Below are 7,179 nucleotides of genomic sequence, written 5' to 3'. Positions count from 1 at the left end.
GTCAAACAAGTTAAAAGCAATGTGTTGTTTTCTGGTTCCTGTTGATTTTGTTTTCTGGATTTGGCTTGCGAGTAGAGCTCTCTCCGGAGTGTCTTTCAAAATAGAGATTTTTCCAGTTCGGCGTTTTTCAGTATTGTTTTTCTTACGTTCTGCTGTCGGAAAACCACGAAACTCAGCTGGCGAAACAAATGTTTTTCCAGAGGAACCCTCCTTTGAAGTTTGGGAGATATTGCACTGCTCGGAATCCCTATCACATTGAGTCGTTGATGAACTGTTGGGGGGTGTTGATTTCGCTGATGTGTCACTTAGAGTGCTGAAGATGGAGGATGTTGATGCTTCCGGTGTCATCGTCACTGTTGAAGATAAAAAATCTGAGTGGTCAAAGATGTGCTGATCAAAGGGATAAATTCCTGTGGCTTTGAAGCCTGCAACGATGTTAGTTGGTCTAAGTGCTTCGCCAACGCATGCTGCAATTTGGTAAATAGACAAGGGAACACCTGGATTTCTCAACAACCAAGAATCAACTGCAGCGTTGTAGTACGCTTTTAAAGGTCCAAACACGGAGACATCGAGAGGCTGCAACTTGTTACTGCAATGCGGAGGTATCGTAAGTATGGTAACACCAGCGTCCTTTGCCATATCAATTACGCGGAGAGAAACGTGCCTTTTGTGATTATCGAAAATTAACAAAGATGGATTTTCCTTAGAACTGTGTGAATATTGAATAAAGTGTTGAAGAACTTCTGGAAATATGTCTGCTGTCATCCATCCTGAGGGATTTGCTAATCCTAAAGTTCCTGGAGGAGCTCCATTTAGTATGTGCGGTTTAAAGTTTTTCCTGGTAAAGAGCATTACAGGTGGAAGAAACGTTCCACTTGCTGAGACTATTGCTGTCACTGTCACTAATTCTCCCTTCTCTCCACTAGTACATTTGTTGACTTGTTTTGTCCCTTTCTGTGCTATGATCTTTTTTGGTTTTTGGACTGTTGTTACGCCTGTTTTATCCAAATTGAAAACACGCGATCCATCAGCAAACTGAGGAAAACTATACACCCCTTTTAAATTTTCAAGAAACGCATTGACATTTCCCACACTGAAAGCTGTTAATCTAAATACAGTACAGCGCTCTGGTTGTCTTATGCTAAGGTTTGCGTTTCGGTACAGAAATCCTCGCATCCACTCTACACCTGCACATTTGTGTTGTTTCCATGTTTCCGGTATTTTGACTTTATTTCTAACGGCCATTTCGTATGCCAACTCACGTAGTGCTCTTGTTGTCAATCCATAGCTTAATTTGCTGCATGAAACTGCGTACTCTGCTAGAATCTCCTCTTCCAATTCAGAAAATATCTTGCGAACACTATAATTCAGTTGCATCTTAATTGGGACGTCAGGATTACCTCTTTTCTTCTTGACGTAGTGAAATAGTGTTTGAAAGGACAACTTCTTCTCCTTTGCTGGATTTCGTAATGAGTACTTCTGTTCCAGTACCAATTTCACTGCTTCTTCCATTCGTTGCGGATCAATATTTCCTATCTTTCTTGGAATACCTCGCCGCCTCACCATAATGAACCTAAAAATAAAGAAAGCATGTTAAGAAACGAGGATGTAAGCTCCCTACATCAGGTACTAAGCATACAAAATAGGCTACAAAGAATGGGAAAAGTTAGGTCGATATGTAAGATTTGTTACTACATCACAGAGGAACTCGAGTAGTGCTTTAACGCACCCGTGCAGTTCCTAGTAGGTAGGCCTCTTGTGGAAAGGAAAAAATATTGAACATTGAGTAATGTAATGTAGATAGGGATTCAGCTATGTTGTGAAATTGAATGTTTTTTCGAAGATGATATTTTATTGCAATCTTCGGAATTGCCTATGTGCTTGTACGGCTTTGACTTTGATTTCTTCTCCAAAGTTAAGAAACCACGAGAACAGTAGCATTTTATCACCAGACCACAAAACCTAGGGAAAGCAATAGGCGCATCTGTAATGTCGCCTTGTTGGGAGGGGTTCAAATAGATGGTTTTCAAACGTTACATCCAATGTTTTTGACTCAATCCATATAAATGGTGACCTGGAAACAATGCTTGCCCCGGGCGCCACGTATCCTGATTACGGCTCTGCACACAGTATACCGTAAAGTAAGACAGAGCTTGTGCGTAAACGTTTGAAACAGGCGTGACAGTGATGCAGTGAGCGAAAATATTGCTTGAGATTACATTCAAACCAATATGAAACACTTGGTTGTCCAGCCACTTGTTTGCATATGTTGCCATTTTTTGATTCTCTTGTTTTAATAAAGTGATCAAGATTATTGACAAACTTCATGAACCTGAACGACTGGTAGTAGCTTATCTAGAAAAGAGGGAGAAAAGGGGACGGACTTAACAATAGGAAAGAAAGATAGGTCTAAAGTCCAATAATCTACTAAAAAGCGTATCTTTTTTTAACGCACTTACTAGAATTTCGATGACAATATTAGTCCATCGTTGTAGCCAGCGTGTGAATTATCGAGGATGAGGCGGAACCACCTGTAAAACTAAACAGGGATTGATATTCATAATAAGATTTGTTTTCCTTATATTAATTTCTGAAGTATATGTACACTTCATCCCCCTATAAAGTTCTCGTTAATTCGCATACTGCTTGTAGCTATAGGCTAGGCTTTATTCCTTTAATAGGCACACTTCTGGAGGCCTACTCTCAAATTTATTAAGTGACATGTTTCGTATTCATGCATGGTACACACTGAGACGCCGTCTGACTTTGTACTACATATCTGTGTCTCAGTGTGTACTTTTCGGAAGCTTAACAAAACAAGTCGACTCAATTAACAAGAGCGAGTTGACTGCTTTCACCCGCTGTGAACCGAAACAAAACATGCCTCTTTTGAATTGTGCCATCACAATGATATAATAGAACGTGACGGCATTTTTCAACAATTGCCTTAAATCAACAATAGTCGTAACTTTAGAAGTGAAAAAATAAAAAAAAACTGTATTTCCTCACTCATCCACACCATGCACAAGCCGACTCAGCAAATAACTGCGAACTGATAGGATTCCAACTGAGCGAGACACCTGGTGTCAAACTCGAAAAGCTACAGAGAAAACTTAAATGTCTCACTGTATACAATGTCTCACTGTGGACTGCCCTCCCTATATGGAAGTTATATGTGTTGATGTGCCATATATAAATATTTCAGTGCCATATATCAAACACGAAAATATACTGTATACGTTATGTAGCACAGGAATATTTGTCGAGTTTTATGAATAGCACACAAGCACGCAAGCACCATATACAGGATGGATTATTTATTTTGTTACGCTCATGTAACTTTTAAACTAATAGATACAAAACATTTAGATTTTGTACTATCTAGATACTCTACATTGTTTCATAGTGGGACATCGTTTCAGATACTCTACAATACAACCAGATTAACAGTGTCACCAATCCACTATTAACATACATGATTTTAGAAACCACTACGTCGTGTTATTACATACTTCAAATCTACATATTAAACGAAAACTTATAATAGCATCTTGTTATTCATTGTTGCAAACTAAGGACGCTACAATATCACAAACATCAAAAGTAAATATTGTGGGCCTTCTACAACTCCAAGGATCCAAGTAAAACGGACGTATATCCAAATTATCGTAGATTTGAATTTTACAATCATCATATGACGAATTTCGAACGTTTAGAAACAAAGTTAGAAACAATTGAAGTTTTAACTTTCTTCAAAGTATTTATTTTACAGAAAAAAACTGTTTAGATTAGTATCACATCCAAATATGTATATTGTTTTCGACAGGTATAAACAACATACCATTTCTAGCAATTTGATATCTTAAACCGTTTCGGAGATATTTAAAGACAGGATTGAAATTGTTATATTATTTGAACTGGCGTGTTTGTGCAAACTTTTTTAAACATTTGTTGATTTCCTTTGATATTATGAGATTACAACAATCCTTTTTGCTAACAAGTTGTCAGAATTATATAAATTTAAACACTTTTGCAAAGTCGAAGAAAGTCCAAAACATTCAGTACCTTAGAAAAGCTATTTAAATAAATTGCGTTCCAATTCCTTTTCTACTACGCCAGGATATGACGTCGTCGGGAGGTAATCGCAACGAGAAAAGATTATTATTTCAACTAACACCCAACTAAATATTAGAGATAGTTTTATTGAATAAACTGAAAATGAGAATAATAACAAAGGCCCTGCTGGGTGAAAAATTATTTAATTCCTTTGGAAATTACTTTTGTATCTCTCTAACCACAACTACAAATATTTTTCAAACACTTCATACCTAAGAAAATCTAACGTGAAAATAAAACTAACTTAACCCTTTCAGACCGTGTGTTTCAATTTCGAATCACAAGCTTTCTTGGCTTTCATAGCGCATATATCGTCCCGAATGATTCCAAGTTGTCTCATTTTCTAATTATAGTGCCCTGGCAATATATAATCTTGAGGGAAAAATGATTTTCTTCTTTAGACTTAAACGTATAATCCATTGAAATAAAAAATCTTCATTTACAAAACGTAATTCAGATCAGAAAGGTTTTCCGGAATCATTTTATCTTCTATCGTAAGAGTACTTAGCACCTTCTCCCATAAATCGGACTTCCTTGAGGAATTTCCTTCTGAATTACATCAATTTCTGATCAATATAATCTGCATTCCTTACTTACTTTCTACCCTATTAACTAGAGTTTCCTCGTGGTTAAGCAGTTAGCGTACGCGCCTTTGGCGCGGGAGACCCAGGTTCGATTCCCGGCGAGAGCTCATGTGGCTTGGATTCCATATTAATCAGTAGGTCACGTCTCATATATCCTCGCTGCTGAAAGTGACGCTAAACTAAAATTAACTCAACTACCCTGTTAACTATAGCTTCTAACATGTCTACATTATCATCAATTTGTTCTAAAGCCTAGAATCATTATTCTATCCTTCTTTCGTTTTACATTGTCTTTCCTTTTCCCATAATCAAATGATTCAAATAGTTTCAGTCTAATAGACAATTGATTAAAGTGTATGTATTCCTCAAACTCTTGTGTGGGGGATAATTGTCCCCTCTTGCTTCCCTAAATGACGCCATTGGCTACAAGTGTTATAGTTTTCCATGCAATTGTCGTTTGAAATGACGCTCCTGGTTATAGCCTACATCCAGTATTAACAAAGGGAATTTCCCCTTATCCCCCTTGTAATTCGCACACTGTCCACTGATAAAGACACGAAGCGCCAAGAACATTTTTACACAACGACTATGATAACCATAATATATCTAGTGATATCAATATACAGTGGCGTATTTAGGATTTTGTTTCGCTGAAGGGCTATGCACAACACGTGAATAAACACTTACATAAGCAAAGGAGTGGATTCAAAACAGTATGAAAATGTGGGTTGGGAGACCCACGCTGTGTGGTCATACGGTTAGCGCATTGGCCTGCGGATTCAGAGATCCTAATTTCAATTCGCTCGCATAGTAACAATTTTATGTGTACTTTTCTCAAATAATAAGTTCATACATTTTAACTTGGATAAAAATAATGTATTTATCCGTAATTTATTAATTTGCAAGAAAATACAAATTGCAACAAAAATGGTTTGCTTTTGTTGTAAATAACCCTATGACCTCTAATCATAATAACCCTATTACTAAGTACCACTTCATAGAGCTAGTTTGCAAAACAATTATCGAAATTTGTATTGTGTGTAACGTGAATAAAGTATTAAGTGAAGCTAAAATGTATAACATTTCTATTTGGAAAACAAATGAAGAGATTGCCTTGTGCGCCATAGAACCCAAGATCTCTGAAGCAGAACTCCAGTATCCTAACCATCTGACCATAGACTACGGGCCTGATTATCGATATTTTCATAACGTTTTCTTGCTCGCTTTTTTGTGTGTCGATTCAAGTGCCATCCGTGAAGGTCCTGTCTTCATTCTGGCTCAAATCATTTATCATTTTTTTCCTTCAGAATCCAAATGTGCAAAAAGAAATGTGGGTTCACATTAAAATTTTAAAGTTACCTCCCGTACCTCCGAATGAGGTAGGGATAAGGGTTGCGTTTGATATAATTGGATAGCCTTTTCAAAATATTAACACGTGTGGTTTTTGTTTTCCTGATCTGTATATTTCGCGAGATAATTGATCGTTCCGGAACTATGAAGACACACACACATATAGAATGCTTGTATTTTCCATAAAAAGTTGCAGGTGTAATTCACAATTTTGTCAATTTTCAAAATGTTTCCAAATACAAAATTCCTACTTCCCAATATGGATTTAAATCGAAATACTAACAATCAGTATTGGGAAGTAGGTTTCTAATTTTTTCACTTCTTATAAATAGCCTCCTGCTGAAAGGGACGTTAAACTTAAAATCAACTCATCAACTCAACTCATATTCTGATATAACCGTACCGATACAAGATTGCGGATAAAGAACACACGCTATGACAGTTGTTGGTTTGAATCGGGCTTCGGGAGTGGATCTTTAAAATTATGTTTTTCCTATGTGTTGCAATAAAAGGATATACAGGTGTAGAAGTTTGAAAGCAAATATAAGGCCAAGCAGCAAATATGTCGAATGATTTTATTTTTAATTATTAGCATCCTCGTCTTTGGTGCGAGACATCTGAGTTTGAATCTGAAAGTAAATCTGGTTTCTGAATGTGAAAGCGCATATGGCTCATTATAGAGGAAGATATTGTACTGGGAATTTTCTAGAGAAGGAAACCTAATTGACTTACATGTAACATTTCCCAACAATATCTGTGCACAATTTCATTCAGTTTGGTCCATTTCTTGTTGCCTTTCGAATGTCAACTTTCAAAATCTTGGTTTGGGGCTTTTGTCCCTAAAATCGTTGTTCCACAGGTGATAAGAAAACACGTATTCCTTTATGTGTAGTATCTACCAGTTAATTTTATTTATCAAAATCACAGCGTTACACTTGGGAAGTGTTACATGTAAATCAATTGGTCTTCTTCCTCTAGAAAATTCTCAGTAAATTATCTTCCTCTCTTGAATTGACACACAACAGAAACGAGCAAAAAAAACTTACGAAAATACAGATTATTAGTCCCGTAATCTGTGGTCAGATGGTTAGCGTACTGAAGTCCTGCTTCAGAAGCCTTGGGTTCTATT

This window comes from Thermobia domestica, chromosome 5 (assembly GCF_964235325.1).
Source record: "Thermobia domestica chromosome 5, izTheDome1.hap1.1, whole genome shotgun sequence".
Taxonomy (NCBI): Eukaryota; Metazoa; Arthropoda; class Insecta; order Zygentoma; family Lepismatidae; genus Thermobia; species Thermobia domestica.
The sequence above is the reverse complement of the archived record's forward strand: the minus strand, read 5'-3'. Positions refer to the sequence as shown.